The sequence below is a fragment of the Tupaia chinensis genome, unplaced genomic scaffold (genome assembly GCF_000334495.1).
Source record: "Tupaia chinensis unplaced genomic scaffold, TupChi_1.0 Scaffold000305_1, whole genome shotgun sequence".
NCBI classification, from domain to species: domain Eukaryota; kingdom Metazoa; phylum Chordata; class Mammalia; order Scandentia; family Tupaiidae; genus Tupaia; species Tupaia belangeri.
This window is the reverse complement of record NW_006159795.1, coordinates 2,764,211-2,791,220: the sequence shown is the minus strand read 5'-3', so window position 1 is coordinate 2,791,220 and position 27,010 is coordinate 2,764,211. Positions and strand designations below refer to the sequence as shown.

Sequence of the window (27,010 nt, the reverse complement as noted above, 5' to 3'; positions counted from 1 at the left end):
GATCAGGTCTGGGCCTCGAAGCACAGTTGGCCGTGTGTGAGTCCAGAGTTGTAACCACTGCACCACCTGCTGGCCCCCAGAGGGGAGCTTTTTCTCACCCTCTGAATGTGTGCTCACCTGAAAGGGGAGATCCTAATGACTGACTAAAATACTAGAGGTAAAGTGCATTAAACATCATCTGGCTTATTGCAGCTCCTTCTTTTTTATAAATTCATTTGTTGATGGGAGCATGAAACAGAGGAAGAGACAGATGGGCAAACATACACAGCAATGCACTCAGTGGGGTCCTCATGAACGGCCTCTCCCCATTTTCAGCCAGCCTGGGTCACAGGCATTTCTGGTGGAGGGAGGCCTCAGGATGCACTCTCTGGTCCAGTTGCATTATCACTGTGCCACTATCTGGCCCTAGCTACTTCTTAAGTTTAGTTCTTTTCCTTTGTAGACTTTTGACCATTAACTAGATCATGCTGGGCCAGTTGTGCAGTTCAGACAACCACTGTTAATGATTTCAGAAGTGATCCTCAGAGATGTTTTTTTTTCATCATTTTGGGGATTGTGTACTTTTCAGAGATCTCTTGGGAAAATAATCTGTATGTAGTTTTGCCCATTCATTCATTCATTGTTTGTCAGTAATTGTTACATGCCAGATTCCTGAGTTCTAGTTTATGTTTTATCAGATCCACAGATTGGATTGGCCTTGTAGCCTAGTGGTTAAGGGAGTGAGCTCCCACATGGCTGATCTGGCTGGGGGTTTGAAAACATGCCAGATATGTGTGTGTGTGTGTGTGTGTGTGTGTGTGTGTGTGTGTATGTGTGTGCATGCGTGCACATGTGCCCAAAGCCCTGACAGGATGGGAAAAAATGGAGGAGCACGGATTGTGGCGATTATGCCCTATGGGAGGGAAGTGCTTTCTCCTCCTTTCTTCCTCTTTCTGTCCTGTCTCTCACTGTTAAGTACATGTGCCATCCGCCAATTAAAAGAATAAAGAGACCAGGGACAGCAGGTGGTTAAAGGTACTGGACTCCCATGTTGGCAACTGTGGTTTGAGTCCTGGACCTCGTGGCTTCCTTTCTCACTTTCCCTCTATCTCTTTCTCCGTCTCTCTGATCAAACTTAAAAGAAATTGTAATAAATAAAGTTAAAGTAATTCTTTAAAAAAAGTAAAGAGATTAACACAGAGAAATTACTGTAGAATTTTTAAGTTCCACAGAAAGTGCATTCTTGAGGCCCTATAGTAACAGAGTAGCAGCCTTAGAACCAGGTCAGCATTTAATCCCTTAAGGTAACCTTGGGCTCTTGTTTTTTATTTGTTTATTTTTTTTGGTGATGTTCCATTTCTAATTCTGTTTTAGCCATGCCTGTAAATATTTACTTGGTTGAGATATACACGTTATGGAGATTATCTTAAATAAAAGAAATAGAAGATCTTCCATTTTATGGGGGAATAGTGCAGTCTTTTTTTTGTTATAATTTTCTTTTGCATCCTTAATATGAGAGTGTAGTGGTCTGTGGAGGGCACACTGTGGCTTGGTAGGACGATATGGCCTGTTGTTTTTGGTTGTTTTCCTGATGACTGTTGTGTGTTCAGCGCATTGGCCTCTTTTTATTCACTTATTTGAGTTTTTTTTTTTTTTTTTTTTTTTTTAGAGTTTTTTCTTTTTTTTTTCTCTACAGGGCATGTGTACTTGCCAGAGAGACAGAGAGACAGAAAGCAAGAAATCACCGCCCCCAGGGGGGAATGGCCACACCACAATCCCTTCTCCTCCATTCTCCTCTTGGGATCTTGGGCATGCATGCACATGCACCCAGCATGAGTATAAGACACTGGGTCTGGGACTCAAACCGCGGTCGACTACATGGAAGTTCAGTGACATAGCCATTAGGCCAGCTGCCAGTCCCTATTTATTTGATTTTTGCTATAGGGTGCATGCACTCACCAGAGAGAGACAGTGATAGAGAAAGACAGAGAGAGACAGATGGTGAGTGAGAAATCACCCTCCTACCCCCCAGGGGGATGGCCATGCTACAATCCCTTCTCCAGTCTCCACTTGGGATTTTGGGCACTCATGTACATGTGCCTGGTGTGATTTTCAATCTGCCAGGTCCGGGACTTGAAATATGCAGTCAGCCACATGGGATCCAGCATCTTAGCCATAATGCCACCTGCTGGCCCCAGCTCATTGGTCTCCTAGTGTTCATACCTTGCTGATAAGTGGGAATTGTTGATGTGGTCAGAAATGTTGATGTAACTGAGTTACTGGTCAGTTCCATGAATGTCATAGTTAGTCATAATAGGAGCAACTTCTAAAAACACAGAAGGGGGAAAGATAAATTATAGCTGGTGTTTGTTAGAATATTTCTGCGTGCAAATTATAGAAAACATAAGTGAAGCTTAAACTCATGGAAGCTTGGCACATCCAACATAACATGCAGGCTAAGGAATGTCAGCAGTTTGGGCGGAAGCAGCATCCCTACAAAGCCAGGAGAAAACTAGGTTCTGTCTTTCCTTCTGCTCCTAATTGTCCTTATTGTCTGACTTTCACCCTCATGATACGAGATGGGTCTGCACCTCCCAGAAGTTATTCCCAAGAAAGAAGGAAGGGGACATTTTCATCTCATGAGAATAGACTTCTCAGAGCCCTTTTTTTTTTTTTTTTTTTTTTTTCTCATTGGTCAAAACTGTGACCTATGGTACCCATAGCTGCAAGAGATTCTGGGCAAACAAATCATTTCAGCCCGACGCATTGATTTCCCCCAAAGAAAATACGTTTATAAAATTAGATACATAAATAGCTAGAACCCTTCCTGAGAGTTTTGTTTTATTTATCATGTCTAATGATTTAGAAACTTTAGGATTTGGTGAGTTGCTGCTTCATTCATGTTATTTGACGACTATTTGTCGAATGCATAAAACTAGACCTCTAATTATGGCTAGATGAAGAAAAATATCTAAATATGCCTGTAAGCCAATGGAAGTTTCTCTCAGCTCTTGTAGTAAATTGCTGGAATTGGGGTTTCCAAATTGCAAACAATTGAATTTTGTTTAGTTGACCTCCATCATGTAACTTGTACATAATGATTACCCATACACTCCCTTTCCTGACCCTCGATCCTTTCATCAATAAATTTGGAATCCTGCCTCCTAAGGCTGAGTTGCTCTGGTTTCCCCATAAAACTCCCTTTTCCCGCTTTTATATGCTTACCCATTAAGTCAGACACATTTCCTTTTCAGAGTTTGGCATTGTTTCTTTGTTGGAAAGGAAACAGATTATTCCAGGCCAGGAAAACTTGAAAAAGAAGATAGAAAACCATGAACTACGTTTTCTTTCTTTCAAGTGATCAAACCTCTTGTTAAGATTCACTTGAGTCTCATGCTTCTCTATTCAGAGAGAACCCAAGTTTGTCCTAGTCCCTTGAAGCAGGCTTAGCACTGCTTTTTTTTTATGCATAGTGTTTCCCCAAGCCGTGCTGTAAATCTGCTTTTTATTTTATGTCCAAGGTCAGGTTTTCAATAGTGGTGTCTGGCATATGCACTGCATCAAATTCTGAGGTTGCGAGGATGATTTTACTTGGTATGTGTCTTTCCCTGGTTATTGTGAAAGCGGAACCCTAGCCTCATATGACCCCTTTTTAACTCCTTCAAGTTTTAGCCAAAATCAGTGGTATAATCCACGGAGTGCCCATCCTTTAGCTGTTTCCTGGTGACGTCACTTAGCAAGAACAAGCAGATTGCACATCTGGTAGTTTTTAGGTGTGAAACTGTGGACCAATTCAGGATTGTTTATTTTTAATTGTTTCCTCCTGGATTCCTTAGATTTTTGTTTGTGAAACAGATCATATTGATATGAATTATTACAATTCATACATTTCCCCACTTATATTGGGCTGGGGAAAGTCATGGCAGATTTTTGCATAGATAGACATATAATATGCATGACTTTTCGATGACCCAGTAATAATCGAAGACATATTTAAGTACCCACAATCTCTGACAGGTTTGAGATAACTGGCGTTTTTTTGTTGATATCACTTGATTCAAAGCAGAAAAACTTGAAATAATAAAAATTATTGCAAATAAATATATACTTGTTATTTATCTTTTAAAATATTGAAATGAGGGACCAGCAGGTGATGTAAATGGTTACATCACTGGACTCTCACATGGTTGACTGCAGTTCGAGTCCTGAACCTAGAGGCTTGATATACCAGACAGGTGCGCGTGTCCAAAATTCCCAGAAGAGAATAGAAGGAAAGGGATTGTGGAGTGGCCACCCTCCCCAGGGTGGGGGGTGATTTTTTTGTTTTCTGTCTCTCTGTCTCTCTCTCTCTGTCTCTCCAGCGAGTGTATACACACTATAGAAAAAATCTCTCTAAAACAAAACAACAAAATACTGAAATGAAGCTACAAAGCCATTATTTATGATGTTTATAAAACCCTAACCACCAATTCTTCCTGTGTGATATGCTATTTGTAAATTTTTACCTAAAGTATTTCCTATTTTTTCCCTTTTTTAATAAAAAGGGGTACTTGTAAAACAGCAAGGTGGTGATAATTAGGACCTATGCATTTTTCTCTCTGTTTTTGCTCATATGTTTTTAAAGTTTTTTTATCATGAGAAATTTAGAAAACTTCAATAAAATGTTAAAACATAGTGTGAATATTACAGTAACCCATTATGTGTCCATCATTAACTATAACAGGTCCAACCTGGGGATGCAACTAGTAGCATACTGAACTGTCGTTCTGGAGACCACGTGGTCCACCCAGGTTCAGAGCTCCAGTCCATGTGGTGTGAAATACACCCACTGAAGTGTGTTTGTCCCGAATCCTGATGAGCAGGAGGGCTGGGGGGAAAGGATGGAGACATGATGAGATCTTGCTCAGGCTGTTTCTCTTTCTCTCTCTCTCTCTTTCCTTCTATGTTGTGCTTACACTTTCAAACATGAGTAAAATAAACTTAAAACAAAACCCTGACCTACAGCACACTCATGGCCACTTTTATTTCACCTGTTACCCCTCCTGATTAGTGACCCCATCTGGGTTATTGTGCAGCTGATTTTATATATCCTATCTTTTCTGATTGACCAGTTAGGATCTGAGATCTACAGGTGGCCCATTCGAGTTGTTCCTGTGCCATCGATTATGATTTGTTGGCTCAGTGTGTGTGTAGTGACCCATGTTTTTGTAGAAATCATCAATCTTGGTTTTCTTTAGTTAGCAGAGCAGGTACAATTTCAGAAAATAGAATGGGCAGCTGTTAGCCTAACTATGCTGTATTGGCAGTGAGGGGGGCAAAGCGATATTGGCTGACATCTGAGGTGAGGTGAAGCAGGCAGGGAAGGCCTAGACTCTGGCTTCCTTCGGTGCGTGCATGTGGACTGGCTGTGGTGAAGGAAACAGTTGCTGGAGCTAAGCAGGGCCGAGGAGGGTAGAACTCCAGCTGGACTATTGTAGACATGGAGGTGGTTGCAGCATTCACATGTCTTTCAGTAAGATGTTGTGAGAATTTCTTACTTAAATTTGTTGTTGTTGTTGTTGTTGTTGTTATAGGGCACATGTGCTTGTCAGAGAGAGAGACACACACACACAGAGACACAGAAAGAGAAAGTGGTACATTATCCCCCAAGGGGGATGGCCATGCTGCAGTTTCTTCTCCTTCATTCTCTTGGGATTTTGGGTACACATGCACATGCACCTGGAGTGATTTTCAAGCCACCAGGTCTGGGACTCAGCCATGGCCAGCCATTTGGGTGTCCAGTACCTTAAGCACCACACCACCTGCTGGTCCCATGAGAATTTCTTATTTAAAATTTTGAAAGGCTTTTATTGTCTGCAAAGGAGGTGGCTCACATAGGACTCCTTATCTGGTATATGGGAGCAATTCCTCTGCTGTGTGGGCTCCTGGAATTTATGCACTGACAGTCATTTCAAATCCTTCAAGCTCTTGTGGATCAGAATCTTGGTCATTGTTTCTGAATTTGTACATCAATATGCCCATTGGAACTTAAATTACTTTACAGACAGAACCTAACATACCAGGGGTCAGGGGCAGAATTACATTCTTGTGAACATAACTCCACTGGCTATGTTATTAAGTTGTCTGGAAAGTCATGGTGCATTTTTGCATAGAAAAGCATGAAGAGATACTTCATGACTTTCTCAACAACCTAATAATTAGCTTTGACTGGAAACAGTTCATAGGAGTAGATGATTAACTTATATTGAACTACGTCGTTGACTTCCTTATTTGGACTTGAGTATATAAAGTTAAAATACTAAAACAGTTTACATCAATAAGTAATTTAGATTCGAAAAGTCATCTTTAGTATTTATTAGTGACTAGTGTGTTTCTATGTCCATGGTTTATTGAAAGTAATAAATGGAAAATAAAATGGAAGGTATCTTATTTTGACTTAATTTTCTTTGTATATTTTTTCTTGGCAAAAAGAATAGTACAGATAATAAACATACCTTATTGGTTTAGACAATAAAAAATTCAACAGAAAGAGGTCACGGTTTATAATTCTGTTACCTTCTGTTACCTGAATAGCCCCATTCAACCTCTTTATCTCATTTTTTCACTAGAGAAGTGGAAACAGTAGTAGAGTTTTATACATTTACTTGTCCATTTATACATTTACTTTATGAAATTAAACAAATTGTCTGAAAGGTTTTATTGGGATAGACAGGAATTAAGTGCTTTCATTCTAATTTTGAAAACTTTTTATTCATTTTTATCCATTTACTACTTAAAAATCAAATTAAAAAATCAAATTATTAGAATGAAAAGCTTTAGAATATTTATTTGAATAGGAATGAGGAAATATTTTAAGTGTAATGTTAAAATTTCCACTTAATTTAGTATTATTAAAAAAAAAGCTATATCATGATCAGATTATAATAGGTCTTAAAAATTTACTTTCGCTACTTTCTGTTACTAGTGGATAGTTTTCTATTTTTCCCCCACAGGAAATTGAATAGGAATGAGGAAATATTTTAAGTGTAATGTTAAAATTTCCACTTAATTTAGTATTATTAAAAAAAAAAGCTATATCATGATCAGATTATAATAGGTCTTAAAAATTTACTTTCGCTACTTTCTGTTACTAGTGGATAGTTTTCTATTTTTCCCCCACAGGAAAAGACGGTTTCTTGGTTTCTCTATGGTACAGAATCCTGAAATGTGATCTCTCTTAAAAAGGTAGGTGGATGTGCTTTGTAAAATTAATTTGTGATTTTTGAAAAAAATTGTTATCTTAGATAAATTGCAACCCAGACTATTTAATTGAGAAGCAATTTTCGTACCACTAACACATGCTGTTGTGAATTGAGTTAAAACATTAGATTTAGCCTTCTAAATTCAATATTTGAGTTTGCCAGGCTTTTTAAGGAATGACTATTTTGAGAGAATAGTTGATATCTACAGCATTCACTGCCTGTTATGTATTATAAGCGAATGCCTCTCAGTAGATACATTTTCTTTTTATTGGAATAGATTCATTTCAACCCATCTTGATGAAATATGTTCCTCTCTTTTCAGTAGGTAACATCTTTCTAGGAAGCCCAGAGAGTTTGGATGTATAAAATGGTCTATGACTTATAAAAATTGTCCTTTCATTTTTTTTTCTTTTTTCCTGTGAGACTTCTTTTTCAAAGTGTAGATTTTGATTTGTTTAATACTTAGTAAACTAGAACAGGATTGTGGGCATTCTCGGGTATATTGTGTCTTTTTATAATCTATACAATGGCTTTGGGTGGTTTTTAAATTTCAGACTGAACTCCTCTTAGCCTTGCAGTTATTTATTTATTGAAGTTTACTTATGTCTCCCATTAAAGAGAGACAGGCACCCACAATAGAGTCTTTATGCCATGAGTCCCCCTGAGTCTCAGCAGCACCTCCGTGCACCTAGAGAGCTCAGGGAGACCCTGAGACTTGAACCCATTATCATTGCCCTACCATCTGGCCCTGAGCCCAGCAATTACTTTGGTTTCATCGGATATTTTTACTTCTGCTGGCTCTCCAATTTGGAAAGGTGTAGCTGGGGAGTTAGATTTGGATGACAGCTATACCCAGGGAAGTGCCTGTGGAGACTGGAAATACTTTAGACACTGCTATGGTGGGTCTGATGGGGCTGTCACCTCGAACCACAGAACCCCCTCAGAGATTCTGTGAGTGTTCCAGGATCACAGTGTTCAAACCTGACCTTGAGTCAGAATCCCTTAATATTACCCTCTAGTTTGCTCGCAGATTGTAACATTTTAGCTCTTAGATAATTTCTGAGCAGAGAAGTGAAAACAGTCTTTCCACATTTTATTTATAATTACAGATTTGTTGTGCTAATGGGGTTTTCCTTATTATTCTGTCAGCCTCCAAATAGTGGCTTTCAATTATTTGTGGAATTCACCACTATCCTCATCCTGTGGATGGCTCAGTTCCTCTCTGATGAACTCCCAGGACATTGCCTCGTAAAACTTATAAATCACTCACCTCTAGAGAGCAAAAGGGAAAATTATGACATGTAGTAGGTTGTCAGAAATCTACTCTGAGAACAAACACACATTCTAATCTCTGAATCAGAAATAGAGAAATTGAAGCTGAGATGAAATATTTTGCTTATTTAAGATAAATTGAAATACCAGTGTAAACTCAGCATTTGGACATAAATATTACATGAATTTGCTACAAGAGTGTGCTTGTCGAAACCCTGAACAGAGATAAGTTTTATTTTTTGGAGAGATTTTCGCTATAGGGTGCGTGCGCTCGCCAGACAGACAGAGAGAGACATAGAGACATAGAGACAGAAAGCGAGAAATCACCCCCCCAGAGGGGATGGTCACGCCGCAATCCCTTCTCCTCCATTCTCCTCTCGGGATCTTGGGCATGCACGCACACGCGCCCGGCGTGAGTTTTAAGCCACCGGGTCCCGGACGCGAACCGTGGTTGACTACGTGGGAGTCTAGCAACATAGCCATTACGCTAATTGCTGGTTCAGTGAGGGTAAGTTTTGATAAAATGATCAAAAAAAGAGATAAGCATGATATAAAATGTTGAGTTATAAAAATACAATTTTAGGTAATCCAAATGATTTGATCTTGATCTTCTTTAAAGGTGGACTAAACAACAGCATAAATCAGTTGTATTATACATTTACTAGCTAGACATTGGAAAAAAAGGCTTTTGAAGCATTGAGAAAGTAACTTTTTCTCATTTGTTCAACAATAATCAAATATGTATTTGATATATACCAAATGTGTGCACGCTATGACAGAAATGAATGGATCTTAAGATGTAAGGGCAGAGAAGACAAGAGTGGATACCAGACACTATAGGGGAGGTAGGTGGAGAATGGGGATGGGTGGGGGGAATAGGGACTGTGAGTGGATGGGACAACAGTGGAGAGGTCAGTGCGAGGAAGGGGCGTGGAGAGTGGAGTTGGTGGAAAAGGCGTGGTGACGAAGTACTTGACCAACCTAAGAATGTGAAGTTCTCTGATGGAAAGGGGTATATGCTAATGTCCTTGATTTAATGGTAACGTAATGTATGTTTTCGAAAATTTTTATTGCGTGCTATGGAGATGTACAGCAGTTAAATGTAAAAACAAATAAATACATGTTTATACCCCCCAAAAAACGCTTCTTTTAAGAGCCTATATATCTGCAAGACTGTTGGACGCATAGGTGCGTTGTCTTTAGAAAAACAATTCCTAATCTATGTGGACCACAGAACCCAGAGATTTTGTTTATTTTAATTTGCTACAGGACATGTACACTTGCCAAAGAGAGATAGAGAGAGAGAGAGAGAAAGAGAAAGAGAAAGTGAGAAGTCACCCCCCCAGGGGAAATGGCCACACTACAATCCCTTCTCCTTCTCGCCTCTCAGAATTTTGGGCACATACACACACTACCAGCATTGTTTTTCAAACTGCTGAGTTTGGGACTCGAACTACACTGTTGGCCACGTAAGATCCAGCTGCCTTAACCACCACATCATTGGCCCAAGCCCAGAGACTTTGAAGTATTTTGAAGTATTTTGACTGCCTCGAATACACATCCTGTTCAGCATCTGAGGATATCCATCATTACGTGAAACTGGGTGGGTAAGAGTACCCTGTTCCTCTTCACTTCCCAAATAGAGTGGTCCACATTTGTGTCTTTCCTGACCCCTGTTTACTACTGGGAGTGCTAATGGGACCCCTGAGGTGGTGACTCCAGAGTGATGGCTCAGAGAGAGGGACTCTGGTTCAGAAGCTCGTCACTGTACAGACAGCAGGCAGCAGGCAACAGTGTAGGGCAGTGTCCAGAGCCCCCTGTGGGACCAGTGCCAATGGTGCTGTCAATGTAACTGAGTAGACTATTGAGAACAAAAGAGAAATACGAAGGAAAACAGCTTTTGCACATGTGTAAGGAGTCCAGACCAGCTGCCCCTATTCTAATGATCATCCCCTCCACATGAAATAATACCTAACAGCATCATTTAAAAGAAAAAAAGACACACATACACACACACACACACACACACACACACACACACACACACACACACAATGGGGAAAAAATGTGTGGGAGAAACTATGGGCCAGCAGGTGGCATGGTGATTAAGGGTGCTGGGATTCCCACATGGTCAGTTCGAGTCCTGGCTCTTGTGGTTTGCTTTCTCACTTTCCCTTTTTCTCTCTCTTTGTCTCTCTCTGGTAAAATAAAAAAATAATAACTAGTGGAATTAAGTAAATAAATATATTTTTAAAAAAACCCACCTGTCAGTGATTCTTTAAATTAGTCTTAACAAGAGTAAGATAGTAAGATATCCTGACATTCTTTAAGGAAAGTAATATCGTTTAATGAAAGGATACATTCATTCATCAAAATTTCAAACATTGCCCTTTGGTTTTAGTAACGGAACACATTTTAATTTAATTGATGGATTTATTTTTACAGGCAGTCATGTTATCATTGTTTTACGTACTCTGAATCTAATCAAAACTGTGGCCTGTGAACAATCACTGTATTTCTGATTCACACTGACAAGGTTGATCAGTCTCTTTTGTTTTGTTTTCTTGAAAAAAATAGACCCGCATGTTGTTTTAGGTTGTGTTTTGAGTCGTACACATATTGTCTGTTCTTCCTAAGTGCTGATTCCCCGCTCTGGTGCACACAGCAGCTGTGTGGCCGTCTGTGTCATCTCCACGGTGCCAGCGCTTCCGCTGTGGAACGCCATATGTGCAGCCCATCAGGGGATCCCTCATCCTGAGTGTGATTTTGACGTGGGTGGATTGCCCACCTTTGAGGCTAAATCTCCTGTGGCTTTTTTTTCCCTTTGCTGTGATAAGTGTCAGAGACTTGCCTGGCAGGGAAACTGTCACCCCAGGGAAAGACCATCATGTCTTGTATTCAGCCTTTGTGTAAGGAGGTCTTATTGGGAAGTGGCCACTCAGCCAGGGAGATTGGTGGAGTCTCCAGTCACATCAAGGTGTGCAACAAGACGTGTTCTTGTCAACAGGGTGTGAGCAGAGGGGTGTGTGTTGAATCTGGTACTAGGCTCCTAAACCCTAGTCTTCCTTGCCCCCCTGGGTGGCTGCAGATGACTCAGGCCTTTGTGGGCAGTGGAGGTGGAACTGAGGGAACCTGGGTCTACGTCGCTGCAAATAGAGGGTTCTTCACTAAACAGGAACACACCACATATTCCTGATTAGAAAATCTTTGACGATCATATTGACAGTCATCCTCAGTAATACCTCTGCGCAGTGGAAGATGGAACGCAAATTATGTGAGCAACAGAGAGAGACCATGATCCTTTATGTATTTCCAGATCTCTTAGTTCTGGAGGCTGATATTACCCTTGTGTGCATCCTCATGCAACCACATACATCTCAGTTTCTATCAGTTATTAGCTGACATTTTTCTTTTTTTCAGTTGCTTATTATCTGGAACCTTTTTCCTGCTCTGAGTAGTAGCATGACTTGTACAAGGTTATGATGAACTATTAAAGAAGTTAACAGCACACATTTCTCTACTGCCTGATACTGCTTAAGAGAGACTGAGGAGTTAGAGGAGAGCTTTATGACTTGTTGGAAAAACAACCAGCCAGTTTTGTAAAATTCAGCATTTTGAGTGAGTTTTAAATTATCTTCAATCACCATGAAGATTGTGGTAGCCTAATAATCCAAGTTAAGTGATTAATTTTGTTTCCTGAATGTATTGAAAAATCTATGAAATCTAGTCTTACAAGAAAACATTTCCCAGGCTTAAGGGTTTTGTGTAGATAATAGAGGTAGACAATAAAGATGGAAAGAGGAATGTGATTATATAAAATAATCTTAGATGAACACAGAGGGATGGGTCAGATGGTGGTTCAGGGGTAAAATACAACACTGTATGCTACTATCCCACAAGGGAAAGTTCCCAGTTCAAGTCCAGAAACCTCCCTGAGTGTGCCAGGTACACGTTTATCCATGATTTGGGACTAATTGAAGGCAAGAGGTGGATTGTGATATCAGGACCTGTTTGGGGTTCTCTATCTGTCTTTCTCTGCCTCTCTTGCTCATGGAAAACATTAAGTAGATATACTTAAAACAAAAAAAAAAGGGAGAAAGTATTCAATGCTCATTTAAAAGTCTCAAATGTAGCGACTCAAGATACTATCCATTTTGCTTTTGATGTGATATGTTAATGATTGCTTAGAGGTTTAATGTTTTTGCTTTTTAGTTTACTGTGTATTAACTAATAACCCTCTCCTCTTCTAAAATATGGAAATAGCAACTTCGTAACTATGACATTATTAACAGATTTTATACAGGCAGATATGTTTGAAATGTTTTCCGTATTTGAGGAAGAGTATTTAATAAACACAAGTACCTACTTATGTTAACAGTTTTCTGTTGACTTAGTCTGTATACCTCTTCCCCCCCCCCAATAATGCCAAAGCATTTTATAAAGGCTAGGTGGCAGCTTTAACAGAAAAAGGACATTTTTAGTATCAGCATTGTATAACCTGAGACAGATGGTTTAATCTTGCCTGCCATATTTTCTATGGTTTAAAGGGATTATTTAGCAAAATTATTATGCACGAAGTATCACATTTGCACTAAGGAGCTGTCTGGCTATCAAGTCCATCGAAGTTATGAAGGTGATAATGATATTTAAGTCTAGGGCTTGTTTTTGTGGGAGCCCGATGTACTCATCCCTACCGTCTCTGCTCTTCTTAATGTTTACCCTTCCACTGTGGGTTTTTTTTTTCATTTTTAAGGATTATTTGTTTAAATTGTATTTATTATTGTTATTTTCTAACTTGACCAGAGAGAAAGAGAGGAAGAAAGAAAGAAACAAGGCCGCCAGGTCCAAGACTAGAACTGCAGTTGGCCATGTGGGAATCCAGTGCCTTAACCACCATGCCACCTGCTAGCCTCCAATTGTGCTTTTTAACACAGTGACTTATGTTCTGTGCCACAAGATGGATGCTGTAACAAACTTTTCAGTCTCTGTTTCCTTTTTACTCTGAAAAATTGTTCAGAGTCCTAAACAATTTTTACTTATGTGACTTGTAAATATATTCCATATTAGAAAGTAAAAGGGGTTGTAAAAAAAGTATTCATTTACTTTAGCAACGATAGTAAAATCATTACAATTTAGTATAAATAACTTTTTTTCAGGTTAGGAGTTACTATATATTTTTTATTTCTTTCTTTCTTTCTTTTTTTTTTTTAAGGGGGTTTTTCTTTAGGGGGGGGGGATTGTCCAAGTTTCTTTCTTTCTTTTTTTTTAAGGGGTTTTTGCTATAGGGTGTGTGCATTCACTAGAAAAACAGAGACAGAGAGACAGAAAGTGAAAAATCACCCCCTAGGGGAGATGGACACACTGCAAATCCCTTCTCCTCCATTCTCCTCTTAGAATCTTGGGCACACATGCACATGTCCCCAGCGTGAGTTTAAGCCACCAGGTTTGCTACAAAGTGGTAAATGTGACAGAAATAGAAATACCCTAAACACAACAGCCATGGCAGACTTAGTGTCTTAGCGTAGAGCAACAGTTCTCAAAGTGTGCTGCCTCAACTATTTCATGGATCTAGAAGGTCAAAACTATGTTCCAAATGATATGAAGACATCATTTGCCTCTTTTCACTCTCATCTTCTCACAAGTTGGAGTTTTTCAGAAGCTTCATCATGTTTGATGCAGAGGCTGACTACAGATGTAAAGAAGAAAATCCAGATACCTTCTAGACAATAAAGACGTTTGCAAAAATATAAAACAGGGCCAGTCTTTTCATAAAAACTTACATTGTTTTTAAAAACATATAGTAATTCCTGGGACCAGTAGATGGTGTGATGGTTATGTTGCTGGACTTCCACATAGTTGACTTGATTTGAGCTGTTTGAGAACTAGTTGGTCTCCGTCCTGGTTACTATTGCTAGGCAACAAACCACCTCAAAACTTAAGTGCTTAGGGGAACCAGCAGTTAGCGTAATGGCTATGTCGCTGGACTCCCACGTAGTCGACCGCGGTTCATGTCCCGGACCCGGTGGCTTAAAACTCATGCCAGGCGCGTGTGCGTGAGTGCCCAAGATCCCGAGAGGAGAATGGAGGAGCAGGGATTGCGGCGTGACCATCCCCCCTGGGGGGGGATTTCTCGCTTTCTGTCTCTATGTCTCTGTCTGTCTGGCGAGCGCACGCGCCCTACAGTGAAAATCTCTCCAAAAAAAAAAAAAAACACAAAACTTAACAGCTTAGGAGAGCAGCAACCACGGGGCTGTAGTTAGGGTGGGCTTAGCAGGGAAGGCCTGTCACTGCTTCCTGTGGAAGGCCTGTCACTGCTTCCTGTGGCCTCAGCTGGGATATTTTGACTGGGTGCCCGAAGACTCAGTTTTGAGAACTTTACTCACATGACTGGCAGGCTGGTGCTAGGAGTTGATGGGAAGCTAAGAACTAGGGTCCTCATTTGATCTCCAGGTTGGATCTCTGTGGACTGGTTGGGCTTCCTTCTAACATGGTAGCAGAGTTCTAGGAGTATCCCAAGAGATAGATGTGAAAGTTGACAGAGATCAGAATTTGGGAACTGATCTAGTGTGACTTCTGGAGTTTATAGGTCAAGCAGTTATAAAACTTAGGTTCAAGGGGGAAGGACATAGATCCCTGCCTCTCAACCAGAGAATTTGGGGGCCATGTTTTAAAACTACTGTTCTTTCTCTCTGCCTCAGTTCCACTCTCTCTAAAATTGTCTCATATATGCATTCTGCCACCGGACTGCTCATTTTCCTAAAACATAGCCCTGTTTATCCATACATACCTATTTTCTACCAAACAAGGAGTAAACTAATTTTTAATAAAAAATTTTACATTTCTTAGTTTATTCTAATTCTACTTTATCGTTCCTGTGCTTTTTAGCCCAAATTCCAGCTTTCTATCCTTTTGCCTTCGAGCATACCTTTTTATTTTTCTAGAATATTATTGCTTTGATCTCTTTGCAGCCTAAAATTTTATGCTCAAAATAAACACTATGTCTTACATGAAGACTTCTTTAAACACTCCAACCTTCTGGCATTTATTCCTTCTGTTGTCTCTCATAGTTCATTTTAACTGGATTCCCCCACCCCCACTTTTTCCCGGGGTTCTAGCCATAGGGCGTGTGCACTCACTGGAGAGACAGATAGAAACTATGAGAAGGAAAGTGACAAATCACTCAGGGAGGTTGGCCATACCACAATCCCCCCTCCTCCACTCTCCTCTTGGGACACTGTATTTGAAAGCACACGTGCCCAGTGTGAGTTTTAAGCCACTGGGTCCAGGACTCAAACTGCAGTTAGCCCTGCAGGAGTCCAGGGCCTTAACTACCATGCCACCTTTGACCTCTAACTGTATCTCTTTTAAAGTTCTCCCAGTTTCCATCTTATATAATAAAGTATGTATGTGTATGTGCTTTAAATACTCTACTAAATTTTCTGTTCCTTGGAGGGGATCCATGTTTTTTAATGTAATATCAATCTTCATTTATACTGATATCCTGAGATACATTAAGCAAGTGCTATATTTTAAAGAAATGAGTGAATGAAGATAAAAATAGAATTAACAGGGCATGTTTACACTCATCTGAGAACCTATTAGAAGTGCTGTGACTGTTGATTAAGATTGCTGGTTGGCTACATACTAAAGTAAAAATTGATTGAAAATATCACCACCAACATAAATTTTAAAAAATATTGTCAAAGTGACATTTCATGTCCACATGTAGGGTATACTTTATTTAGAAATGTGTAGGAACTAAGTTCCTATGTGAGCAAAACTGGAAAACTCAATTAGAGGACATGAGAATAAATCAGTGGAGAGGCATATCTTGTTTTTAGACAGCCAGATTCAGTATGGTAATATGAAAATATCAGTCTCGGGACCAGCAGATGGCACAATGGTTACATTACTGGACTCCCACGTAGTCGACCACGGTTTTAATCCTGAACCCAGTGGCTTAAAACTCATGCTGGGCACATGTGCATGCGTGCCCAAGATCTCACGAGGAGAATAAAAGAGAAGGGATTGCAGTGTGACCATCACCCCTGGGGGGTGATTTCTCACTTTCTGTCTCTCTGTCTTTCTCTGTCTCTCCACAAACACCCTATAGTAAAAAAACTTAAAAAACAAAACAAAACAAACACAAAAAAAACAGCAGTCTTGTCCAATTAAATTATATACACAATACAATTCTTGCCAGGTTAAAAAACTTGACAAAATGATTCTGAACTTTCTTTTGAAGAATAAAACTATCCACTCTCCCAAAATAATATGAAATATTTACTAGGGGCACCTGCTAGTTCAAATATTATAAAATGTTAAAAGTCAATGATAGACCACTCTGTGGCACAGTGTTTATGCACTGTTTAAGAGAAGCCAGATCCTACATAGCAGCCACCATTTGAATCCCTGGCCCTTTCAGCCTCAAACATGCCAATAGTGGCCAAGGTCAGATGAGTTGGACTAGAGGAAGAGAACTGTGGTGTGCTTAGACCCTATAAAGGGTGCTCATCTCTTTCTCTATGAATCTTTTTCACATTTGTATGCATGTGTTTTATCATGAATAAAGAAAATAATAAAGTCAATAATGATTTAACAGTGATGTTCTTACAAGGATATTATCAATGAACAAAACACAGAGAATTTATTTGTAGATACATATGGTAATTAAGTATATGATAAGGTTGGTATTTCAGAGAAAGGGGTGGGTGGTGAAGGGACGCCAATGTTTTCAACCTGGACAGTCAGAAGGATAGAGCTTCTATTTACCAAAGTAGGGAAGACTGCATTACAAGAAGTTTGAATGGGGAAGGCGAGCTGGTGGTGTGGTGGGTAGAGCACTGGACTCCCACATGGCTGACTGTGGTTCAAGTCAGACTTAGTGGCTTGAAACTCAAGCCAGGCACATCTGTGTGTGTGCCCAAAAAATCCCAGCAGGAGCATGGAGGAGAAGGGATTTTAGACGTGGCCACCCTCCACAGGGGAGTGATTTCTCACTTTCTCTCTCTCTCTCTCTCTCTCTCTCTCTCTCAGTGAGCACATATGCCCTATGACAAAAATCTTTCTCTTTCTCTCTCTCTCTCTCTCTCAAAGAGGTTTCAGATCTGTAATATTTGAGTTTCCTATTAGACATTCAAGTGAAGATAGATATAACTATAGCTTGTTAGTTAGAAAAGTCTGGAATCCAGAGGGTTCTGGTCTGAAGATGATTAGGATGAGAGTCATAAATCTGGGTGAGGTCACTAAAGACTTGAATGTAGATGGGAAATGAAAATTCAGAGGACCCAGTAAGTCCAAAGCACTAAATCTTAGAGGGGAAGGAGTTTAGGAGGAATCAATATTAGAGATCAGAGATAAGTAGGATGAAAACCAAGGGTGGATGGTGTCTTGCAAGAGAGTCGACAAGTCTTCCAAAGAGGGAGGAGTAATCAAAGGGCTTTCAGAGATGAGGACTGGGACTTGAATGAACAGGATGCTAATACGAAAGTTGGATCAACACAACCCATCAGCTTGAATTCCTGTCATCATGTGAATTGTGAAGCATGGAAATGCTGATGATGATACTAATTATTGTTATTTTAAGAATTCAAAAGGAACAAGGTCTTCTTATTTCATTGTCAGGAAGGCCGAATATATACCCTACCATTAAAATTGTATGCCAAATATATCCCCTACCATTAAAATTGGATATAGCAGCCAAAAAAAAAAAAAAAGAAAAGTAAACTAATATTACTGAAAGACCATTTTTCTATGTACTGTCAGTTTAATTTAATTATAAAGCTGGTTGATGTTGATGCAGCTGCTCAAACTTGAAATATCATGGGAGAAAAACCCACCGAGAAAGTAGTCAGTTGCAAAAGAGATAGAGAGACAAGAGAGAGGGAAAGTGAGAGAGAGAGAGAGAGAGAGAGAGAGAGGAAGAAAGTTGTACTCGAAGTAGAATAGGAAAAAGCAGATGTTTGGTAAATTTCATTGAATCCTAGAAGTGTAAGCTGCCAAAAAATATGTTCGCTGTCTTTTTTTAAAATTGTTTTTATTTAACTTTATTTATTTATCTGTTTGTTTATTTGTTTTAATTTTACCAAAGAGGGACAGAGAAAGAGAGAGAGAGAAAGTGAGAAACCAAGCCGCCAGGTCTGGGACTTGAACCACCATCGGCCATGTGGGAGTCCAGCGCCTTTAACCACCATGTCACCTAACAGCCCCATGTTTGCTGTTTTAACAATAGCTTTAGCCTGAATAGAATTGAAAATGTGTTCATTCATTCTTCATAGATAAATATTTCCCCGATGCTTAAAACAATGTCTGCACCAGGATTACTTTCAGAGCAAAGGCATGATTCAAGTCCCTGGGTCTAAAGCGATAAATGTTCATAAATGATGATGTAAGAATACAATTGTTGTGCCAGAGTTTCTTTCTGGGCAGTTTATTTGGTAAATAAACTATCATGCTTCTTTGTCTTTTCTATAGGAAATATTAAGAAAAATGTTATAATAAAACTTTGAAATATGAATTTAGCAGTTTCCCTAGTTAGAAAGGAAAATCCTACCATTATCACAGGTAGGGGAATTGTGAAAGGTCTTAATGCACAAGGATAGGGAATAAATGACTTTTTTTTTTTGAATGAGCTAAAATAATTGCTTCTTGATTTAATACCCGACCCCCCTACAACAGATACAGAATGCTTGTATTCTATTGCTTATCAAATTGTGAAAGCTGGCTTCAGATAAAATAACAGGAAGATTTTTTTTTTTTTTCTGGCATCAGGAAAGAGTTATTTGGAAAACAGGCAGAACAAGTTCAAGTGCAAGCCTAATACAGTGAAGGGAAAGATTTGTGTGCCAGGCACAGATGGAGTAAGTTCATTCTCACATAAATATTATCTCTTTGTTCTTGCCAGGGCTGAAATGCAGTCATTGTCTTAATTAACTCAGAGAGTTTTCAGTTTTGGCTCCAAAATGTTAAGTCTTCTGGAAATCCTCTCTGGCTTTGTGTTGTTCTTAAGTAGTGGGTTGACCTTGACCAATTTAGGCCTTAGTATTGAGAGTGATGGGCATAGAGGGCAAGATCGACACTTTCTTCCGGGCCTTGTGTTCTTTGCATCCATGATTCAAATTTATGGATAAGTTTCAATGGAGAAGGTTAGCAGCTTTGCTATTAGGAAATGGATATTTTACTGAAGAGCATGTAACTGTTTCTTGCAGTGTGTTAATTTGTAGGATATTTTGAACTCAGCATAGAAAGTTCTTGCACTGTTCAAGGCTAATATACAGCATTTCAACCGTATTGTGTGGAACTGTAGAAGTTTTTAAATTTATTTTCTTTGAACACATGTAATAGGGACCAGCAAGTGGCGTAGTGGTTAAGGTTCTGGGTTCCCACGTGACTGAACATGGTTTAAGTCCTTGATCCAGAGGCTTGAAACTCAAGCCAGGCGTGTGTGCATGTGTGCCCAAAATCCTGAGAGGATAATGGAGGAAGGGAGGAGAATGGCATAGCCGTCCCTTGGGTGTGGGGGATGGGGGGGAGGATTTTTTTCCCTTTCTGTCTCTCTGGTGAGCACACACATCAAATAACAAAAATCTCTAAATGAATAAATAAAAATTAAACACATGTAATGAATATTATGGTTGAAGAAAACATGCAAAATTTATTTTGGATTGGAAAAACATTTATAGTGATTAGCGCTTAGTTCAATGATACATGTTATGATATAATTTTTTTTAGGTTTTATGTTTTTTACATGTGTGTGGGGGCATTCCCAAAAGGGTTTCCATGCTCTGACTTACCCTCAGCTTCAGCCAGTCAGGATCACAAGCACCTGGTATGTGCAGGGAAGCACCTGGCTGTGAACCGGAACCTTCAGATCTATCTGTGTGGTCTCTGCATTGAAGAGCATGGCACTACCGCTATGCCATCACTGCTGGTTAAAACTATAGTATTTAAACATCTTTCAGATGAAATGTAAATTTTTCATCTCAGATGCATAGCAATGTCTTTCAAGCTATGATTTCTCCTCTATTTACACTATCTTGTATGTGTGTATGGGGGTAGATAAAGAGACTAAACAGTGTTCAGGTTGTCTCTCTATGTTTTAAACTTCTCCCAAAGCCTGCCATGTATTGGCTGGCATTTGAAAGAATAAAGAGGAAATTCGCGAGACTGTGATTCTCCTTCATCTTTTGCCAGGGCTGGACTCCTTGCTTCATTTATTTTTATAGGACACCAGAAATCTGAGAATGGTATTTAAGCTGACTACATTTCTCTTATGGCTGGTCTTTTATAGCTGGTCTCCATGTGGCAGTCTATGGATTGCCAGATCTTTCTACTTTTCTCCAACTTAGTATGTTGGCATCAAAAGGACCGAATGTACTTTGCACCAGTGAATGGTTGAAAATAAAGAAAGTTGAACAGTGTGGCACTTTCATCATTCTAAAACATTACAGCTGTTTATCTAATAATGAAAGCAATATGTGTTTAGGGTAGAAAATTTGGAAAATTACCATAATCTAAAGTTCCACAATCTACAGATGACCATTTTTGATATTTTGCTGTCTATTCTGGTCTTTCGTCAATCTCTTTATTTTCCTGTATTCATTAAGCAAACATTCAGTTTATGTTTAGCAAACTATTTCCAAGGGGAGTTGCTAAGAATGTTAATAAATAGTTTGTGTGTGTGTGTGTGTGTGTGTGTGTATGTGTATTCTGGGTGTACACACCTTCCATGTTAACATACCTTCGGAAAATACCATGTTGAACAATGCTACACTTAACTTTATCACAGCTTCCCTCTCACCTGAGCGCTGAACCTCCTAAAGTGCTCTGTGACTCTTTTCTACCTGGGGATGAGGGTGCCTTGGACATAGCCACGGAGATAGTGGACACAGAACCATCTTTGGCAGTGCACCTGCTAACATTGTACAGGGATGTTCTACAAACAGCAATGTCGGTTTCCATTGGTGTTTGCTTTATAACACTTTATAACACTCATGCTTTTGTAACCTCTTTTCCACTTACTATTTAATGAAGGTTTCCACTTAAAAACATATATATTTCAAAAATTTCTTTCCCTCATTGTTAGTTTTGCAATTATGCCATGTATAAAATTTCATTTATAAAGCTGGGGCCTAACCCAGATGATGGATCATTTCAGCCCTTGGGAATAATCTTGAAAGGTTTGGAGGTATAAAATATTTATACTCATTTGGTTTCCACCTTCCACCCACCATTTCAACAAACCTTTAATTTTGGACAACTGCTGGTGAAGCTTGTGGATTCACAATTCCCAAAGCTACCGCTAACTTGTTTGCTATGGAAAGGCCTGACAAAAATAGGCTTCTTTAATGCAAATGGATAATTTTCTCCTCTTGGTGGCCATCTCATTTTAAGAATAGAGTATTTTATTTATTGTATTGTAAAAATAGCCTCCTCAAGAAGAATAGCCTGCTCTCAGGAACTCTCAGAATGTAGGGATTTTCTTCCACAGAGAGAATCGCTCTGATCCATTGGGCTGTTGATAAAGTCATGATGTATTTTTTCTATGTTTTTCTATGCAAAAAATGTGTCATGACCTTTCTGACAACACAGTATCATGATATATTGTCTTCTTGAAGTCTTTTTCTTCTATAAAACAGATAGAAATGTGCATTTAATGCTTTCTAAAGCCTACTAATGGAAAATATTACTATCACCTTTCCTTTAAGGCTGATTATCTAAAATATTTTTCTACCATTAAAAGCAAAAGGGCCAGCCCATAGTATAGTGGTTAGGTGCAGTCAGAGGGAGCCAGATCCCACATGGCTGCTGGTGGTTTGAATCCCTGTTTGGATGGCTTGAAAAACATTCTGGACATGAACAAATGCATGAGTGTGTGTGTGTGTGTGTGTGTGTGTGTGCGCGCGCGCGCGCGTGTGTGTACACATACATGTTGCGTCCTGATGGCATGGAGAATGGAGGGAAAAAAATTGCAGCCTGACCATGCCCATTGGGAGTAATATTTTTAATTGCCTTTGGCAATTAAAAGAAAAGGCAAACCGATTTACCTTTTATTTAAACCAAATAAAAACAGGGCCTTCAGGTGGATGCATTCTTTACCTATTTTTAATTAATATTATAAAAAAAAAATCCTCAAGTCCTAGCATTTTCCAGTTGTAATGAGTTTCTGTTGTGTGCTTGGAAGTGTTAAGAGTCCCTGATGGGAACCAGCAGTTAGTGTAACGGCTATGTTGCTGGACTCCCAGGCAGTCGACCGCAGTTTGCATCCCGGACCCGGTGGCTTAAAACTCATGCCAGGCGCGTGTGCGTGAGTGCCCAAGATCCCGAGAGGAGAATGAAGGAGAAGGGATTACGGCATGACCATCCCCCCTGGGGGGTGATTTCTCGCTTTCTGTCTCTCTGTCTCTCTCTGTCTGGCGAGCGCACTGCCCGCCCTATAGCGAAAACCTCTCCAAAAAAAAAAAAAGAATCCCTGATGAAGTCATTTTTTAAAGAAAAAAAAATTATTTTATTTAATTATTTAGTTTATTATTATTATTTTTAAATTTGACCAGAGAGACAAGACAAGAAGGGGAGTGGAGTAAGAAAGCAAGCCACCAGGTCTGGGATTCAAACCTATGTTAGCCAAGTGGGAGTCGGGGGCCTTAGCCACCATACCACCTGGCAGTCCCAACAAAGGCTTTTTAAGATCTATTTATCAATTTGAAAAAAAATGATTTTTAAATTTTAATTTATTTTATACATTTAATCACAATATGTTACTTAGCTTGTAAAGTGAATTTACTCAACATGAATACACCTCACACCAGTCCAGTTGAGGAATACTATACATGCTAAAATGTATTTATCTTTATGAACAAAGATTTGGACAAGTTTTGGAGACTTGTTACCCTGCTTTCACTGGTTGTCTCAGCCTGATTGATAACCATTAGTTCCTCTGGCACGGACAATGCACCCTTTAAATATTATAAAAATACTTTGCAAAGTCCTTTCTTTTATAAACAGTGATTCTGGGCCAGGCCTGGAGCACATTCATAAGCTGTCTGTCCCTCTATGTAATTCCTGGGCAAGTGCATTCCTTTTGACTGAAGCTGAAAGGCATAATGTGTACTTTTGGCCTGAGGATTCCTTATAGAGAGTATGCAAATTTCCTCAAGGAAAATGAAATTTGCATGCAAAAGCACTCACTATAATTATAATAATTTCCTCTTTTCTTTTTTTTCTTTCTTTTTTAATTCAGCTTCTCAAGTGCTAAGTATAAGGTTTTTCCCTTTCCACAATGGCAGGCCTTGCTGAAAGGACTGACTACTGGAAACCCTCCTGTCAGCTCCCTAAAACACCCAAAATAAGGAGACATTGTAAGGTTTAAAAGTACAGCCCTCTGTGGGGAGAGAGACAGGGGAGTAATGGTTTCGTGTGCCCTGACATCAGTATATGTGAGCATTCAAGGTGCCATACTTAGAAGAAAAATTAATGAACTCATTAAAGGAAAAGCAAAGTTTGATCATGTCATTTTCCTTTCTTCTGAGGGTTGTGCTTACATGGTTTAGATTGTAATAAAAATTATAATCCCTGAAACGTTTCAGCATCAGAACCCTTTGCTGCTTTAGCTCACGGGCACCTCCTGGGACACTTCCTGAGTGAGCAGCACAGAGCACTGGCAGCCCCCCAGGAGAACATTCTTTGAGGACCTCACTGGCAATGGAGAAAGGGAACGTCGCGTTCTAACTGTGCAAAGTGCAGGCGGAATGTGCAGTCTCTACCCTCTTTTTTTTTTTTTTTTTTTAAAGAAAAGTTTATGAAATAGAGCATGTGCACTCACTGGAAAGACAGAGGCAGAGGGAGAGAAAGTGAGAAATCATGCCCTTGGAGGGGGTGGCCACACCATAATCTCTTCTCCATTCTTTCAGGATTTGGGGCATGCACGGACATACGCCTGGCATGTCGTGCTGTTGTGTTCTGCGCTTGAACCACGGTCAGTCATGTGGGAGTCCAGCACCTTAACTACTACTCCACCTGCTGCCCCCTGCCCCTTCAGTCTCTATTATAAGGTTGCTTGTTGTCTTCCATGTAAAGTGTTATCATTTCATTATTTTTTTTTTCAGTTGTGTTATTATTGGTGGGAGCATTCAAATACACAACCTATGTTTTGGTCCACAAATATAGGGAATTGATGTATTGGGGAGAATCCTGTATAAATGGAGATGCTTTAATTACCTTTGTAAAGTATTAGTTTTTTATGAACCACAATTGTTAAAAATGCCAAATGTTACTTGTTTTTTTAATAACCCAAATTGCTAAATTGCTAAATAATCTAATACACCAAATTGCTAAAATAAAGCCAAACATAATTAAACTTCCATTTGAGTCTAAACAATTTTCAGTGTCCCCAAGTCATTAGCAATATTGTCTTATTTTAGTATTCTGGCCATTTGGTGTCCCTGTTAATAGAATGGCAGACATATATACCTCGCATTGCGTTGCATGCCTCAGGGTAGAACGAGCAGTACCTCAATTAAAATCACAATGCAGTTTTTGCTCAGAACATGATATCTAAGTCACAGGGAACTGTTCTGGTCAGGGGCACACATTTCTAACAAGACAATTTGAGATTAACACAGGATTGTCCTTTAAGATGTTCAGATGGGAGATGCAGATGCTAGGATCGGAGGAGAGAAAAGACGATAATGACAATGTTGAGTTTTGAGCTGGACAGTGACTGGGTTTGTTTAGCATGTGGAGTCAGAAAAGGAAAGACACAGCATAGGTAAAAGGTTAGAGGAACAATGAGGATGGAGTATGTCAGGGAGGATAATGATAGGCTGAGCTGTGTTAAGAGGAAGTGTTAAATACTAATGTTGAGGTTTATTCTAAAACCCCAGCCCTCCCCTTCTTCCTGCTCAGTATTCAGCAAAGAAATAAAGGATGATGGCATTAAGGAAGGATTAACCAGGAGGAAGGGTATCAAGTTCTATGTGTGCATCCAGGGACAAACAGGGCAGTGACCAGTTGCAGTCAGCATCCCCGCCCACCATGAAAGGCAGCTTTCTGGAACCATTCCATGGCGCCCATGGAGAATTAACATGGCTTTCTAGGATGTCTGAATAAAGACATTTCTTCCTGTCCATGCATGCTGCTGTAGAAGGTCATGCTTCCTTCTGATGGCTTGACCAACTTCACATGAAAGGCTCCGGTGTAGCTCTGTTGCCTGGAGAAGGTGATTGTGGATACCAGGACTTACTTTTTGTTAATGTTAGTCCACGAACCTCCCTTGTGAACACGGCAACTGACCATAGAGCCCTCTTTCCTTACTGTCATACTTGCTGAGGCATTAGTAATAAAAATAATATCTCACTGTACTTGAACAAAGGTATAAGACTTCTTTATTTTAAGAAGTGGATCTTATTCTTAGTGTGAGTTTCTAGACTGAGGACAATGAGATTATTTAAAAATTTCCATAAGTTTTATTTTATTCATTTTATGAATCCTCAGGTAAATGAATTGAAACCAGAACAGTGCTGGTAGTTCTCACAGAAGTTGAAGTCATGTGTAAAGGATTTTTTTTTTAAATTTAAGTAAATGAGGTATTTCTATGTGTAACACATATATAGCTGTTCCCAGATTATATCATGACTTATTATTAAAATGCCTTCACACTATAGCACCCTATGAATAATAGAAGATTGAAAAAACTTCTTCTAGTATAATTAAAATGTAAATTTGGTGTAATTAATGGGAATTTATTCAGCTAATTTAAATTACTGACAGGCTTGAGTCTCCTTAATTCTAGTGAATAGTTGTAAGCAAACCGATTTATTTAGCATTAGTAAAGTTTATCTTAAATTACATACTTAAAGTATGATTTTAGACTCTAAATGTAGTCTTTTTCAGATTTATAATATGCTTTTCTTTATCAGATATTGAATACTACTTTTAAAGTAATGTATTAGGAATTGGAAAATAGGGGAAAAAAACATTTGTAATCTCAATATGCTAACCTAATAACCAATCTTGTTCTTGTGCATTTTCAATACCCCATGTGGACCACACTAATTCATAGTTAAAAGTGGAGAATATAGGAGCCAACCGGGAAGTGCCATGGTTAAGGCAGCTGGATCCTATGTGGCCGAGAGCACTATTTGAGTCTGGGACCTGGCTGCTTGAAAAATATGCCAGGCATATGACTGTGTGTGCCCAAAATCCCAAGAAAAGAATGGAGGAGAAGAGATTGTAGTATGGCCATCTCCCTGGGAGAGGATTGCTCATTTTCCCTCTCTCTCTCGTTCTCTCTGTGTCTTTTTTCCTGCAAGCACTTGCGCCCTAATAGCAAAAACAAAACAAAACAAAATAAATACATGTGAATATGTGTATAATCTTACATCATTTATCTCCTATACCATGATTGTAAAATTAGCATTTCTAGCCCAGCCTTGGTGGTGCAGGTCTGGCACGTACAGTGGCATACTGAAAGCAGTGCTGGAAGCCACATGGCCAATGGGGCGTTCAGGTTCCCTGCTGAA

The 27,010-nt window shown here is 39.4% G+C and overlaps 1 protein-coding gene across 1 annotated transcript in view; it reads left to right on the top strand.

Annotated features, from left to right (window-relative positions):
• The window catches only part of PLCB4 (phospholipase C beta 4), a 472,346-nt gene that overhangs the window by 25,428 nt on the left and 419,908 nt on the right, over nt 1-27,010 (top strand). The gene's annotated exons all lie outside the window — the stretch shown is intronic.